Source organism: Mirounga leonina, unplaced genomic scaffold (assembly GCF_011800145.1).
Source record: "Mirounga leonina isolate KUSES-001 unplaced genomic scaffold, KU_Mleo_1.0 Mir_179, whole genome shotgun sequence".
In the NCBI taxonomy this organism is placed as follows: Eukaryota; Metazoa; Chordata; class Mammalia; order Carnivora; family Phocidae; genus Mirounga; species Mirounga leonina.
In genome coordinates this window covers 7,138,337-7,155,750 of record NW_023270466.1, presented here as the reverse complement: position 1 = coordinate 7,155,750, position 17,414 = coordinate 7,138,337, and the positions used below count along the sequence as shown (strand labels likewise).

At 37.6% G+C, this 17,414-nt stretch overlaps 1 pseudogene; it reads right to left on the bottom strand.

The window, feature by feature from the left end:
• Positions 1-9,597: 9,597 nt before the first annotated feature.
• Positions 9,598-13,844, bottom strand: LOC118023360 (annotated as a pseudogene).
• Between the last annotated feature and the right edge of the window lie 3,570 nt (positions 13,845-17,414).

Here is a 17,414-nt window from a genome sequence, read left to right as displayed (position 1 = left end):
TACAATTAGATAAGATAAATCAACTAGGGGCATCAGAATGGATAAAGAAGAAGTAAAACTATTTATATTTGCAGATGATATTATTCTATACCTGGAAACCCCAGAAAAATCAATGATAAATTTAAGTTAAACAATAAAAGAATTCAGTGAAGTAGGAGGATATAACATTAACATAAAAATCAATAGCCTTCATATACACAAACAATAAACATAAGACAATGTTAGAGACAACACTGTTTACTATAGCAACAAACAAGATTAAGTACTTAGAATTAAATTTAACAACAAATGTATAAGAGCTATATGAGGAAAATCTTAAAGCACTACCGAAGGACAATAAAATAGGCTGGATAGGATGACTGAATATTTTAAAGATGTAAGTTCTCCCTAAGTTAATTTGTAAAGTTAATGCAGTTCCAAAAAAACTATCAGCAAACCATTTTATACAGTCAGACAAGTTGATACTAAAGTTCATATAGAAAAACAAACATGCAGGAATAGCCAAGAAAACACTGAAAAAGAAAAGCTGTTTGGGACTAGCTTTACTAGGTATTAATACATAAAAGTCATTATAATCAAAACAGTGTGGTACTGGTGTATGAATGGGCAAGTGGACCGGTGGAATACAACAGAAAGTTAGAATTAGACCCAAGTACATATGGAAACAGTGTGTAACAAAGGTGACATCTCAAATCACTAATTTCTAATAAATTTGTTTGACAAAAATTCCATGAACCAAGTCAAGAGACAATTGACAACCAGGGAGAAAATATTCAGAAAATATACCATAAACAAAAGACTAATATTTTAAAATATACAGAACTCTTAAAAATTATGGGACATCATGTCCATAATGAAAAAGACAGATAAAAGCAAGTGTTGCTGAAAAAAATGGAATCCTTATGCACTGCGGTGGGAATGTAAAATGGTGTGGTAGCTTTAGAAAACAATTTAGGGGGTGCCTGGGTGGCTCAGTCATTAAGCGTCTGCCTTCTGCTCACATCATGATCCCAGGGTCCTGGGATCAAGCCCCGCATCGGACTCCCTGCTCGGCGGAAAGCCTGCTTCTCCCTCTCCCACGCCCCCCCGCTTGTGTTTCCTCTCTCGCTGTGTCTCTCTCTCTCAAATAAATAAATAAAATCTATATTTAAAAAATAGAAAACAATTTAGCAGTTCTTCAAAAAGTTAAACATGTAGTTGCCATATTACCCAGCAATTCCATTCCTAGGTATTATCCAAAAGAAATAAAAACATACACCCACATAAAAACTTGTACATGAATGTTCATAGCACCACTCTTCATAATAGCCAAAAAATGGAAACAACCCAAATGTCTGTGAACTGATGAATGGCTAAGCAAAATGTGGTGTGTATATATACATATACACACACATAAAATATAGCCATGGAATAGAATATTATTCAGCCATAAAAAGGAACTACTGATTTACACTACAACACAGATAAACATTTAAAAAATGCTTAGCGAAAGAAGCCAGTCACAAATCCAAGTTGAGGGATGTCCAACTAAATGACTAATCAATTTTTTTTTCAAACTGTCAAGACCATGAAAGACAGAGGAACACTGAAGAACTATTATTGGCTAGAGGGAAGTAAGGATGAATGATAACTTAATGTTCTATGAGATCCCAGATAGGATCTTGGAAGAAAAAAAGGCATTACTGAAAAGAATTGGTGAAAAAATTGTTTAAGTTTATTTATGTAAGTAATCTCTATCCCCAACGTGGGGCTCAAGCTCACAACCCTGAGATTAAAAGCCACATATTCTACTGACCAAGCCAGCCAGGCACCACAAATTGGTGAAATTTGAATAAGAACTGTAGTTTACTACAGTTGTAGTAACACTGTACTAAATTAACATTGTACTAATGTTAATTTTCTGGTTTTGATCATTGTCTGTGGTTATACATTAGAGGGAGCTGAGTGAGGGATATATGAAAACTCTCTGTGCTATTTTTCATCTTTCCTATAAATCCAGAATCAGATCTGAATAAAAAGCATAAAAAAGAATATCAACAATAACTGTACTGACACCATTCTTCAGAATTAATCTCTGACACCAGAAGTAAGGAGAAATACAACTTAAACTAAAGATATATTTGTCCTTACTTATCTTAATTTAATGACAATAATTAAGATGAAATGCCACAGCAGAAACTTTCCATAGATACAAAATGTACTGACTACCTTTGGTATAAGCCCCCAACATACCTACAGATCTTAAGCGTAATGAAGAAGGAAGCCATCCCAAGAGTCAGCTCAATGACTTCTTACAAGATTTAAGTGCTTGTTGAACGTATTATTAATCAGCTATTTAATTAAACTGCTTCAATTTAGCCTATTTTGGATTTTATTCCAACAAGACAAATTATATAATTTTTTAAAGATTTTATTTTTCTATGTAATCTCTATCCCAACATGGGGCTTGAACTGATGACCCTGAGATCAATGTCCAACACTCTACCAACTGAGCCAGCCAGGCTCCCTGCCAAATTATATTATTACTTATAATAATATGTATGATTACATATCCCATTTTTGAACTTGATTCCAAATCAAGCTGACAATTAAATCATTGTGGGTCTAAAATAATGAAATTTATGTCTTTTGTGGAACATAAGAGTCAATATGAGTACCTCACAGTAACTCAGTCACTTTCAATACTAGGCAGAATGGTAAAACTGCCCAGTATACTATGCTTGCTGATGGGGGCGGTTTTGAGGAGTGCTTAGAAGATACCCCAAATCACCACCTATGTCAACAAAAACAGTTCCAGAGGTAAGTAATAATAGTAAAATCCATCTGCATGAATAATGGAAACTGCCTCAATCTTGTGCAAATTTTGTAAAAGTGTTTGCTATTTTGTATTGATATGTAATATACATTATTTTACATAAAAACATCATGCTTGCTATGAGAGATGGCATCAAGGCAAGTCTCTTGGCACTGTCTTCCAACAGGACTGTCCCTCTCAACCATCTTGTGTGAGAATTCTGGATCCCTCTTGTTTCTATATTACTATGAATATGGCAATCATGAGTTGAGGAGGTTTATCAGGTTATCCCCAGTATTATTAGGCTGCTAACAATGATTTATATCTGGTTACTCATGTTACCCAGTCGACCAAGAAGAATTTTACTGTGCTCCCATGAGGGTATGACTATCTTTTCTATGCCATTTAAAAACCTCACTGAGATTAAGCTGTTCCTATTGCTTTGTAATTTGCTTTTTCACTTAGAAAAATATGTCCTAGAGATTTCTCCATGCCACACATTCAGCTTCATTTTATTTCTTTTATTCACTGCATAGTATTTCATGGTATGTATTAATAGCATAGTTTGACAATGTTATTCCATATTATTCTTCTACTGATGGACATTTAGACTGTTCAAATTTTTTCTAATATTTTAAACAATAATGCAGTGACCTTATGCACAGGGGAAAATGACCTTAGGCACATAACCACCTTATGCACAGGGGAAAAATGTTGCTGTATTGAATAATTACTAGGTTGAAAGCTATAGAAATTTTTAACTGATAGAAATAGTCAAATTGCGTGGATGGAACTGGAGGGTATTATGTTGAGTGAAATAAGTCAAAAAGAGAAAGACATGTATCATATGATCTCACTGATATGAGGAATTCTTAATCGCAGGAAACAAACTGAGTGTTGTTGGAGTGGGGGGTGGGGTGGGAGGGATGGGGTGACTGGGTGATAGACACTGGGGAGGGTATGTGCTCTGGTAAGCGCTGTGAATTGTGCAAGACTGTTGAATCTCAGATCTGTACCTCTGAAACAAATAATGCAATATATGTTAAGAAAAAAAAAAAAGAAGAAGAAGGTAGCGGGAGGGGAAGAATGAAGCGGGGGAAACAGAGGGGTAGACGAACCATGAGAGATGATGGACTCTGAAAAACAAACAGGGTTCTAGAGGGGAGGGGGGTGGGAGGATGGGTTAGCCTGGTGGTGGGTATTGAGGAGGGCACATTCTGCATGGAGCACTGGGTGTTGTGCACAAACAATGAATCATGGAACACTTCATCTAAAACTAATGATGTAATGTATGGGGATTAACATAAGAATAAAATAAATAAATAAATAAATAATAATAAAAAACAAACAAACAAACAAACAAAAAAGAAATAGTCAAATTGCCCTTCAAAATGCTGTGATAATTTACATTTCTCCCAAGAGTATAAAAGAGGACACATTTCCTTACATGTACTTTTTAAGATTTTATTTATTTATTTGAGAGAGAGAGTGAGAGAGAGCATGAATGGGGAGAGGGTCAGAGGGAGAACCCGATGTGGGACTCGATCCCAGGACTCTGGGATCATGACCTGAGTTGAACGCAGTCGCTTAACCAACTGAGCCACCCAGGCGCCCCCTGAGGAGACATATTTAGAAAAATGTTTCTATGGCTGAAGTCAGAGGAATTACTGCCTGTGTTCTACACTTCTTTTTTTTTTTTTTTTAAAGATTTTATTTATTTATTTGAGAGAGAGAATGAGATAGAGAGAGCATGAGAGTGGGGAGGGTCAGAGGGAGAAGCAGACTCCCCGCTGAGCAGGGAGCCCGATGTGGGACTCCATCCGAGGACTCCAGGCTCATGACCCCAGTCGAAGGCAGTCGCTTAACCAACTGAGCCACCCAGGCGCCCTGATCTACACTTCTTAACTGAAGTATAGTTAACATTCAGTGTTATATTAGTTCAGGTATACAATACAGTGATTTATCAATTCTATACATTACTCAGTGCTCATCACGATAAATGTACTTTTTTTTTTTTTAAGATTTTATTTATTTATTTGAGACAGAGAGAATGAGAGAGAGCATGAGAGGGAGGAGGGTCAGAGGGAGAAGCAGACTCCCCGCTGAGCAGGGAGCCCGATGCGGGACTCGATCCCGGGACTCCAGAATCATGACCTGAGCCGAAGGCAGTCGCCTAACCAACTGAGCCACCCAGGCGCCCTAAATGTACTCTTAATCCCCTTCACCTATTCTTCTTTACCCCTTCTTCTCTGGCAACCACCAGTTTGTTTTCTGTATTTAAGAGTCTGGTTTTTTTTTTTGTCTCTTGCTTTGTTTGTTTTGTTCCTTAAATTCCACATATGAGGGAAATCATATAGTATTTGTCTTTCTCTGACTGACTTATTTCACTAAGCATTATACCCTCTTCATCTATCCATGTTGTTACAAATGGCAAAATTTCATTCTTATTATGGCTGAGTAATATTCCATTTTACATATATACCACATCTTCTTTGTTCATTCATTTATTGATGGACACTTGGATTGCTTTTATATCTTGGCTATTGTAAATAATTTTGCAATAAACATAAGGGGGCATATATCTTTTCAAATTAGTGTTTTTGTTTTCTTTGGGTAAATAACCAGTAATGAAATTATTAGATTATACAGTTCTTCTTTTAATTTTTTGAGGAAGCTCCATACTGTTTTCCACAATGGCTGTACCAGTTTACATTCCCAGCAACAATGCATGAGGGTTCCTTTTTCTCCACATCAGTCCCAACACTTGTTATTTCTTGTCTTTTTTCTTTTAGCCATTCTGACAGGGCTAAAGTAATAACTAATTGTGGTTTTAATTTGCATTTTCCTGATGATGAATGATGTTGAGCATCTTTTCATGTCTATTGGCCATCTGTATGTCTTCTTTGGGAAAATGTCTATTCAGGTTCTCTGCCCATTTTTAATTGGATTATTTGGCTTTTTGTTGTTGAGTTGTATAAGTTCTTTATATAGGGATATTAGCCCCTTATTGGATATGCCATTTGTAAATATCTTCTCCCATTCAGTAGGCTGTCTTTTTGTTTTGTTGATAGTTTCTTTCATTGTACAAAAGCTTTTTATTTTGAGGTAGTCCCAATAGTTTCATATTACTTTTGATTCCCTTGCCTTAGATGTCTAGAAAAATGTCTCTATAGCTGCCTATATGTTTTTCTAGGAATTTTATGGTTTCAGGTCTCACAGTTAGGTCTTTAATTTATTTCGAGGTTTTTTTGTTTTGTTTTGTTTTTTGTAGTTTGTGTATTTTGGTGTGAGAAAGTGGTCCAGTTTTAATTTTTTGCAGGTAGCTGTCCAGTTTTCCCCACACCACTTATTGACTAGGCTGTCTTTTCCCCATTGTATATTCTTGCCTCCTTTGTCATAGATTAATTGACCATTAAGTATGGGTTTATTTCTAGGCTCTATTCTGTTCTATTGATCTATGTGTCTATTTTTTTGTGTCCATACCATACTGTTTTGATTATTACAGCTTTGTAGTATATCTTGAAATATGGAATTGTGATACCTCTGGCTTTGTTCTTCTTTCTCAAAATTGCTTTGAATATTCAGGGTCTTTTCTGGTCCCATACAAATTTTAGTATTAATTGTCCTAGTTCTGTGAAAAATGCTGTTGCTATTTTGATAGGGATTGCATTGAATCTGTAGATTGCTTTGGGTAGTATGGATATTTTAACAATATTACTTCTTTCAATCCATGAACATGGAATATCTTTCCATTTGTTCATGTAATCTTTAATTTCTTTTATCAATATTTTATAGTTTTCAAAGTACAGATCTTTCACATCCTTGGTTAAGTTTATTCCTAGGTATTTTATTCTTTTGGTGAAACTGTAAATGGCATTGTTTTCTTAATTTCTCTGTTACTTCAAATTATTAGTGTACAGAAACACTACTGATTTCTGGGTATTAATTTTATATCCTGGAGCTTTACTGAATTCATTTGTTACTTCTGCTTTTTGGTGAGTCATTAGAGTTTTTTATGTATAATATCATTTCATCTGCAAATAGTAACATTTTAACTTTTTCCTTACCAATATGAATGGCTCTTATTTCTTCTTCTTCTTTGATTGCTGTGGCTAGGACTTCCAGTACTATGTTGAATAAAAGCGGTGAGAATAGATATGCTTGTCTTGTACCTGATCTTAGAGGGAAAGCTCTCAGTTTTCCACTGTTAAGTATGATGTTAACTATGGATTTTTCACATATGGCCTTTATTATGTTGAGGTGTATTCCCTCTAAATTCACTTTGTTGAGAATTTTTATCATGAGTGGATGTTGAATTTTGTCGAATGCCTTTTCTGTATCTATTGAGATGATAATTTGATTTTTATCCTTTGTTTTGTTGATGTGCTATATCATGTTGACTGATTTGTGAATACTGAACTGTTCTTGCATCCCTGGTATAATTCCCAGTTGATCATGATGAATGATTCTTTTAATGTGTTGTTGAATGCAATTTGCTAATTATTGAGGACTATGTTCATCTATGTTCATCAGGGATATTGGCCTATAGTTTTCTTCTGTGTGTGTGTGGTGTCTTCATCTGGTTTTGGGATGAAGGCTATGTTGGCCTTGTAGAATGTATTTGGAAGCTTTTCTTCTTCTTCTGTTTTTTGGAATAGTTTGAAGAGAATAAGTATTAACTCTTCTCGAAATGTTTGGTAGAATTCACCTGTGAATCCATCTGGTCCTGGATTTTATTTTGTTGATAGTTAATTGATTGTTTTTAGATTTATTTATTTATTTAAGTAATCCTACATCCAATGTGGGGCTCAAACTCATGACCCCAAGATCATGGAAAAGCATGCTTTTCTGACTGAGCCAGCCAGGTGCCCCAATAGTCAATCAATTATTGATTCAATTTTGTTACTGGTAATTGGTCTGTTCAGATTTTCTACTTATTCCTGATTCAATTTTGGAAGATTGTATGTTTCTAGGAATCTATCCATTTCTTCTAGGTTGTCCAGTTTGTTGGCATATAATTTTTCATAGCAGTCTCATAATCCTTTGTAATACTGTGGTGTCACTTGTTACTTTTCCTTGCTCATTTCTGGTTTTATTTGGGTCCTTCCTCTTTTTTATTTCATGAGTCTGGCTAAGGCTAAGGGTTTATCAATTTTGTTTATCTTTTTCTTGTCTTTCTTTCTTTCTTTCTTTCTTTCTTTCTTTCTTTCTTCTTTCCTTCCTTTCTTCCTTCCTTCTTTCTTCTCTTTCTTTCTTTCTCCCCCTTCTTCTCCTTTTTCTTCATCTCTATGTCATTATTTCTGCTCTGATCTGTATTTCCTTCTTTCTAATCACCAGGGGCTTTGTTTGTTCTTCTTTTTCTAATTTTTTGGGGGGTTTAGATTGTTTCTTTGAGCTTTTTCTTCTTTATTGAGATAGGCCTGTATCACTGTATATTTCCCTCTTAGAACTGCTTTCACTGCATCCCAAAGATTTTGGACATCATGGTTTCTTTTCATTTGTGAGATGGTGTAGGCTTGTAAGCCCCTTGCAGGCCCAGATCATTTGAGGACTGCACTGAGGTTAAGGACGGCCAGGCAGGCCTGGGCCAGGAGGAGAAAATGTTCTCTTCCCCTTATCTCATGTTGCAAGTCCTAAATGCCTGGATCAGCAGGAAGTGGCTCTTGCCTCGCTTAAAGTGTGTCTTTCTAATCAGAAGTGTTCTTTCTAAAGACAAAGAACATGTTGTCTCCAAAGGAAGGATGGCTAAGAGAATTCTTTATTCTGCAAGCATAAACAGGATGTATTTTGTTCTTATTGAATTTCGTGTATATTTCACTTCACGGATGTTGGCTTGATACTTTAAGTTTATCTGATCACTGCGAGTATATAGCTATGTGAGTAATAAACGGCAGTATGCAGTTGCAAGTGCTGCCTTTGTTCTGCATCCCCTGTGTCCTGGTGATTTCGTAGACCCTTACCCAGGGATCCCAACGCACTAGACGTTGACAATTTGTCTCCATGTATTTTTTTAAATTTCTTCTTCATTTTCTTCATTGACCTATTGGTTGGTTAGTATCATGTTGTTTGGTCTCTACATGCTTGTGTTTCTTCAGTTTTTTTCTTATGATTGATTTCTAGTTTCATATTGCTGTGTTTGGAAAAGATGCATGGTATGATTGCAATCCTCTTAAATTTATTGAGACTTGTTTTGTGGCCTAACATGGGATCTATTCTGGAGAATGTTCCATGTGCACTTAAAAAGAATGTGTATTCTGTTGTTTTTGGATGGAATGTTCTGTATATGTCCATATGGTCTGTTATGTCCTGTTATGCCTATCTGGTCAAATATGTCATTCAAAGACATTGTTTTCTTATTGATTTTCTGTCTGGATGATCTATCTATTGATGTAAGTGGGATGTTAAAATCCCCTACTATTATTGTATTACCATTAATTTCTCTCTTCATGTTTGTTAATATTTGCTTTATGTATTTAGGTTCTCTGATGTTGGGTACGCTCAATGTAGATATTTACAATTGCTATCTCCTCTTGTTGGATTGAGCCTTATATCATTATGTAATGTCCTTGTTTTAAAGTCTATTTTGTCTGCTATAAGTATTGTTACACTGGCTATTTCTTTGCTTCCATTTGCATGGTAAATGTTTTCTCATCCCTTCACTTTCAGTCTGCATGTATCTTTAGGTCTGAGGCGAGTCTCATATAGGCAGTATGTGTGTACATATGTATGTATATATGTATTTGACACTGGATGAAAGAGAACTTTTTATTACTTTTATGTAGAGAAAATTTAACAGCATATACTTAGCCCAGTATGGTGGCCAGTTCTTTAGCCTTTGCCTTTTCCAACTTGGCAATGTGATCCACTGATTTTGGATCCAGGAGGTTGCCTCCCCAGTGACAGTGGATCTCATCATATCTGTCATTGTAATTGGTCTTGACAGATTCCACCAGCTTAGCCAGAGCTCCTTTGTCTTCCAAGTTAACCTGTGTGAAGGCAGCGGTGGTGAAGGTCTTCCTGTGGATCAGAGATCCTGGCCTGGCCTTCCCATTGATAATGCATAGGGAGCCCCCAATCTTACGACACAGGGCAGGCAGGAAGACAACTAGCTCAATGGATCCACATCATGAGCAAGCTGACACTTCTCATCATCCACTAGGGTGATGACAGTATTAATCCCAGGCTCAAGGACAGGCAGCCCCTCAGTGGGGATATCCCCTTCACCAGCAGCTTTCTTCTGAGTCCAGACCAACAATCTGCTTCTTCTTTTGCTTTGTACATATGTATGTATGTATGTATTTGACACTGGATGAAAGAGAACTTTTTATTACTTTTATGTAGAGAAAATTTAACAGCATATACTTAGTCCAGTATGGCTGTATTTGTAGGACAGCTTAAGCAGTGAGTAGCTGTTTAGCAGTCCAAGGCCTGGGTGAACTGGTTAATTGTGGGAAGCAGTTTTAGATATTTATAGAGAATAGCCCTTCGCTGCTGCAGCTGGATGTAGTGGGACCATTTGACAAAGTGGGTGAGGTCCCTTTTGGGCTGGATGTCCTGTCTAATGCCAAAATTCTTGGACCTTTTCTCAAACGGGGATTGACCACCTTCTTGGCCTCTGGCTTCTTCACAATAGCAGGGGTTGGGGCCCTGTCTGCCCCAGCCTTCTTTTGTTTCAGCATCTTGGATGGCTAGAGGTGAGAGCTCTTGTAGGCAGCATTTAGATGGGTCTTGGTGGGGTTTTTTTGTTTTGTTTTGTTTTGTTTATCTATTCAGTCACCCTGTCTTTTAATTGGAGCATCTAGGCCATTTACATTTAAAGACATTATTGATAGATATATACTCATTGCCATTTTGTTAATTATTTTCTGGTTTTTCTTTTAATTCTCTGTTCCTTTCTTCTTCTCTTGCTCTCTTTCTTTCTTTTTTTTTTTTTTAAAGACTTTATTTATTTGACAGAGAGAGACACAGCGAGAGAGGGAACACAAGCAGGGGGAGAGGGAGAAAGAGAAGGAGAAGCAGGCTTCCTGCTGAGCAGGGAGCCTGATGTGGGACTTGATCCCAGGACCCTGGGATCATGACCTGAGCTGAAGGCAAATGCTTAACGACTGAGCCATCCAGGTGCCCCTCTTTCTTTCTTTGTCATGAGTTTCTCTAGTGTTATGTTTGGCTTCCTTTCTCTTTATTTATTATAGGTTTTGGGTTTGTGGTTACCATGTGATTCATATATAACATCAAGACTCTTTGTCTTTGGCCTTTCACAGTGCAATTATAATATGTCTAGGAAAGGATCTATTTGATCTATAACTGACTGTGAATAATCAACTGAAGTAACTATCTCTTGACCAGCCTTATTTGAGTTTGTCTTAACTGTAGTTCATTGAGTTTCTTGCATGTGTAATGTTTTTCAGTAAATTTGGTCATTCCTTCTTTAAATATTCTTTCTGCCCAGCTTTATATTCCTCTCTTTCTCGAACTCCCACTATGCATATGTCAGTATGCTTGGTGGTGTCTCACAGGTTTCTTAGGTTCTGTATTTTTCTTCATTTTTTTCGTTCTGTTTCTTAGACTGGATAATCTCAAATGACCTATCTCCAAGTTCATAGATTCTTTCTTCTGACAGTTCCTATCTAAATTTGAACTACTCTAGTAAATTTTTAATTTCAGTTATTGTAATTTTCAGCTCCAGAATTTCTATTTTGTTCCTTCTTGTAATTTCTATCTTTTTTTATTGACTACTTGATGAGACATTATTCTTATACTTTCCTTGTTCTTTAGACATGATATACTTTAGCTTTTTGAACATGTTTTAAATAGTTGATTTAAAGTTTTTGTCTGGTAAGTCCGATATCTGCATCCTCAGGGACAGTATTTACTGATTATTTCCCCCCCAATAAATGGGCCACATTTTCTTGTTTCTTTGCATGTCTTTTAAGTCTTGTTGAAAACTGGACATTTTAAATAGTATAATGTGGCAACTTTGAAAACCAGATCTCTCCAGAGCTTTGGTTGTTGCTACTTATTTTAGTTGTTGTTTGTGTGTGTGTTTAGTGAGTTTCCTGAATGAATGCTATAAAATCAGTATATTTTGTTGCATGTGTATGCTGAAGTCTCTGCTTTGTTAGCCTAGTGGTCAGCTAATAATTGGACAGAGATGTTCTTAGATGCCTGGAACCAATAAATCTATAGTCTTTACCAAGGAGACTCTTTGTGCATGTTGGTACACACTTCAACACTCAGCTATATAGTTTACCACTCTGCCTTAGCCTTCACTTTCTGCTTATGAAGAACCTCAAGATTAGCCAGAGGTGAGAACTTAAGGCCTTTTCAGGTCTTTCCTGACCAAATGCAAAGCTTCACGTATTTGTTTGACCTCCTGGATTCCAAAAAAAAAAAAAAAAAAATCAGAGCTTTTCAAAGTCCCAATGGATATCTCATTTTTCATCCTTTCCTTTCAAGCTTTTTGGGTAGTGTATTGTTTGCCCCAACTGTTACATTAAACTTAATTGTTATCTGTCACCTCTGTCAGTCATAACATTAAAATATTGCCAGTAAATATTTTTGACAAACACTCCATTGGTGTTACTTTTTTGGTAGGTCCCAAAAAGTATTAATACTAATATCTTGCAAAAATAAAATAATCACAATCTGTTGTTTCTATTTTTAAGAGCTTTTTAGAGAGGCTTTAAAAATCATCTTTATTGAACAAATAATCCACAAACATAAAGTAATTATATGTAGATCAATATTCTCTTTACCTCCCACCATTTCATTCTGATGCTTGAAAAACAATTCTTATGTCTTAGATAAAATTTGATTACTTGAAAACTGCCTAAAATAAACAAAAAACATCGTTTTGCTTTTCTCAGTGTATCTCTCCATTTCGTTTTTATTTTTTTCATTCTGTATTTTATCACTGAAATACATTATCCTACCCACACCACCCCACAATAAAAATCTTACCTAGATTCCCCATCTTTCCCCTCAGCCCCCCAGCCAGCCCTGCACAAAGTGCTCCAGGATTCTCTGCCCACGGGCCATTTTGGAATGTGTCCCTTGGGTAGCCCATGGAAACCAGCTGGCACCTTTATGGAGAAAATGGAGAGGGAAGAGGGAGCCTCGAGCCTCAGGAGGGACTTATGTGAGGGCTTTGGCCACTTGCTCGTGAGCCAGCTCGATCTCTTCATCATCTGGACTCTTCCCAAGCATAGGCAATTTGCAAGTACCACGGAACACCTCCGGGATGGAGAATCCGCTGTACTTTTTTTTTTTTGAAGATTTTATTTATTTGTTTGACAGAGAGAGACACAGCAAGAGAGGGAACACAAGCAGAAGGCAGAGGGAAAGGGAGAAGCAGAATCCCCACCGAGCAGGGAGCCCGATGCGGGGCTCGATCCCAGGATCTTGGGATCATAACCTGAGCCGAAGGCAGACGCCCAACAACTGAGCCACCCAGGCGCCCCGAATCCCCTGTACTTCTTACATACCACCTGTACTATGTGGAGCTTTGGCAACAGGTTGCAGTCAGCCAGAATGAGCTCATTGCCATCCAGAAACTTCCTCTGAGAGATGCCTTCATCCTCAGCACTGGTCTCACCCACTTCTTCTGGGAGGGGGGATGTCAAGTAATTGTCTAAAACTTTCCGGGCTTTCAGGAGCCCCTTCTTCACATTATCTTTGAGTGCCGGGTTTGAATTCTTGATGTAAGCAGAAAATTTGGCAAATATGTCCAGCCCAGCTGTGTGGGATTCAGGGTTCAGAGCTGCCAGCTCGGGGAACCTGGGAGGGCGCAGCACCGCCTCGGAAACTCCTCAGTCTTGCTGGTGTCCATGTACACTTCGGTGCCGGTGCCCAGCAGGAACGGGAGCTGCCCCCCGGGACTCAGCTTCGGTACTGTCGGTCCGCCTCTTGGTGTTAACAGTGGTGACGCTGACAGTGGCTCCCTTGAGCCAGAGTACCACGAACAGTCTCTGGGAGAAGGGGCAGTTCCCAATCTTGGCCCCATCCTGCCAGCCTTCGCGAACAATTCAACCCGAAGCTGTTCTTCAGCCATCGGTGCGACGGGGACCGGAAAGCGGCCGGCACTGGCGGAACTGGGAGGCGCCCGGGCCAGGGAAGGCGGGTCTCACCGGCCGGGATTCTCTCCCCCAGACCTAGGGCTGTTCCTCCAGCGCAGCGCCAGCGCCAGGAGACCCGCTCACGCGAGACTCGGCTTCCCCACCAGCCCAGCGGACCCCACACCCAACCCCTCCATTTCTTGTTTTTAAAGATTGCTTTTAAAATTTCAAAACTTCAAAATGTTAATAAACAACACCTTGTAGTTATCAGTGTATAGGTCTTTCACAAGTGTTGTCAAATTTAAGCCTAATCACTTCGTATTACCTTTTTTTTAAAGATTTTTTTTTTTTTAAGATTTTGTTTATTTATTTGACAGAGAGAGACACAGCAAGAGAGGGAACACAAGCAGGGGGAGTGGGAGAGGGAGAAGCAGGTTTCCCACGGAGCAGGGAGCCCAATGTGGGGCTCGATCCCAGGACCCTGGGATCATGACCTGAGCCGAAGGCAGACGCTTAACACCTGAGCCACCCAGGCGCCCCTGACTTCATATTTCTGATGCTGTTATAAATAGTATTCTTTATAGATTTTAATTTTTAGAACAGTTTTACATTTACTGGAAAAGTAAGCAGTTAGTACAGAGAGTTCCCAAATATTGCCTGCACACAATTCTCCCTATTATTAACACCTTATGATATATTATGATATGTTTGTTACAATTAATAAACTAGTATTGCTGCATTATTATTGACTAAAATATATAGTTTATTCAGATTTCCTTCGTTTTTATATAATGTCCTTTTCTTTCCAGGATTCTACCCGGAATACTACATTACACTCAATTGTTACATCAGGGAAACTTGGCTCTTCTTGGCTATGACAATTTCTCAGATTTTCCTTGTTTTTGTTTGTTTGTTCACGACTGTGACATTTTTGAGGAATTCTGGAGATGTATTATAGGATGTCCTTCTGTTGGAATTTGTCTGTTACTTTTCCCATGGTTAGAATAGGGATATGGACTTGTAGGAGGAAGATCACAGAGGCAAAATACCGTTTTCATCACATCATCAGGATACATACTATCAACATGGTTTATTACTGTTGATATTTCCCTTTACCCCCTGACTGGAGTAGTGTTTGTCATGTTTCTCCAGTGTAAAGTTACTCTTTAATTCCTCCCTTCTCATACTGTATTCTTATTTGGAATTCTTCTGCATGGGAGATTTGTCTCTTCTCCCCCATTATTAATTTAATCAATCATTTATTTGTATAATATGGACACATGGATATTTATTTTATACTATATGTTACAATCCTATACTATATTTTGTTGTTCAAATCACTTCAGTTTTGACAATTGAAAACTCTTTCCATTTACTCTTCTGTCCCTTTGACATACTCATATCAATGTAGGGATTTTTTGTTTTTTGATTTATCTATTTTTTTAACCACTTTTACTTTCTGGCACTACAAGATGCTTCAGGCTCATCTTCAGTATTTCTTCGTATCAGCCATTTCTCCAATGAAACGTGGTTCTCAATATTGACAATTTATATTAGAAGCCAAGATCTAAGAACTAGATGTGAAAAATACTTATAAAAATGATATAAAAAGTAATGGTTAATGAGTAGTTTCTTTTTTTTTTTTTAAGATTTTATTTATTTATTTGAGACAGAGAGAATGAGAGAGAGAGAGAGCACATGAGAGGGGGGAGGGTCAGAGGGAGAAGCAGGCTCCCTGCCGAGCAGAGAGCCCGATGCGGGACTCAATCCAGGGACTCCAGGATCATGACCTGAGCCGAAGGCAGTCGCCCAACCAACTGAGCCACCCAGGCGCCCTAATGAGTAGTTTCTTGAATATAACATCAAAAGAACAAGTAAATTGACTTCATCAAAATTTAAAACTTTTGTGCATCAAAAGACACTATAAGGAGAGTGAAAGGATGCACAGAATGGGAGAAAATATTTGCCAGTCATATAGCTGAAGGGTCTAGTATTAAGAATATATAAAGAACTCTTACAACTCACCAACAGAAAGATAAACAACCCAATTAAAACTAGGCAAAGTATTTCAATAGACATTTCTTTCAAGAAGAAACACAAATAGGCAATAAGCACATAAAAAGATGGTTAATATTATTAATCATTAGGGAAGTACAAATGAAAACCACAATGAGATACCACATCACACCCACTAAAATGGTTATAATTTTTAAGGGAACATAATATGTGTGTTGGGAGGATGTGAAGAAATTGGAACTCTCATACATTGTTAGTGGGAATGTAAAATGGTGTAGCCACTGAGGGTAACCACTTGGCAATTCCTCAAAAAGTTAAATATAGAGTTACCATATGACCAGCAGTTCCACTGTTAGGTATCTACCCAAGAGAACTGAAAACATGTATAGACACAAAAACTTATATATGAATGTTCACAACAGCATTACTAATAATAGCCAAAGAGTAGAAACAACCCAAATATTCGTCAACTGATAAATTGATGAGCCTTAAAAACATGTTAAGTGAAAGAAGCCAGACACAGTAAGTCACATGTAATATGATTCCATTCATATGAAATACCCAGAATAGGCAAATCCATAGAGAAAATAGATTAGTGATTCCCAAGGGACTGGGGAAGAGAATTGGAAACTGTGGGGTTTCTTTTAGGGTGATGGAAATGTTCTGAACATAGGATGGTGACACTGGTTGCACAACATTGTGAATCCATGAAAAATCCTGAATTGTATATTTTCAAAAATGGTTAAAATGATAAATTTTATCTCAATAAAAAATAAATGATATAAATAATGTGATCATTAAAGGAAAATTAGAAAATAGAGATAAGCAAAAAAGAAGGAAATCAATATCCTAATTCCTTCCCCCCAATACACAATCCTTCACATTGTCTTCTATGCATACATACATATACATCTAAATAAATGACATCACAGCTTATCGTCTCTGGTTTGTCAGAGCAGATCCGGAGACAAGGATCTGAGTACAACAAGTTTATTTGGGAAGAGAGGAAACTACTGGCTGGAGGGTAGGGAAGTGAAACAAGGAAGGGAAAGCAGTCAGTAAAGTCTGCCTGTTCAAGCAAGCAAATGACCACTGTGGGCAACTGAAACTGAATCTCACTGGGAAATGCTGGGAGCCCATGAAGATCATGCGCCTGAGACATCACACCCGAGAGGAGCTGAATATGTGAACACCAACTGTCTCCACTGTTGGAGAGGTGCTGGGAGGAGGCAGTGGTATTAGTCCCCCAGCACTTCGGATGTACTGCCCTGACATAAAAAGGGGATTCTAGAGTTGAGAGCAAATTCTCAGGCAAAGAGTTGCAGGTTCTGGTGGCTGGAAGTCCAATGAGTATGTGCTGAAGTGATAAGTGTGAGGGGAAATGGCCAGGGCACTGATAACATATACTACGTATATTGTGCATATATAAGATATAGATTGATAGATTAATATAGAGTTGTATTTAGACCTCAATCTATATTTATCAGAAATATTTCCACTCAAAGCATCAATTTGGGTATACAGATTAATACTCTATGTATGGCTAAAAG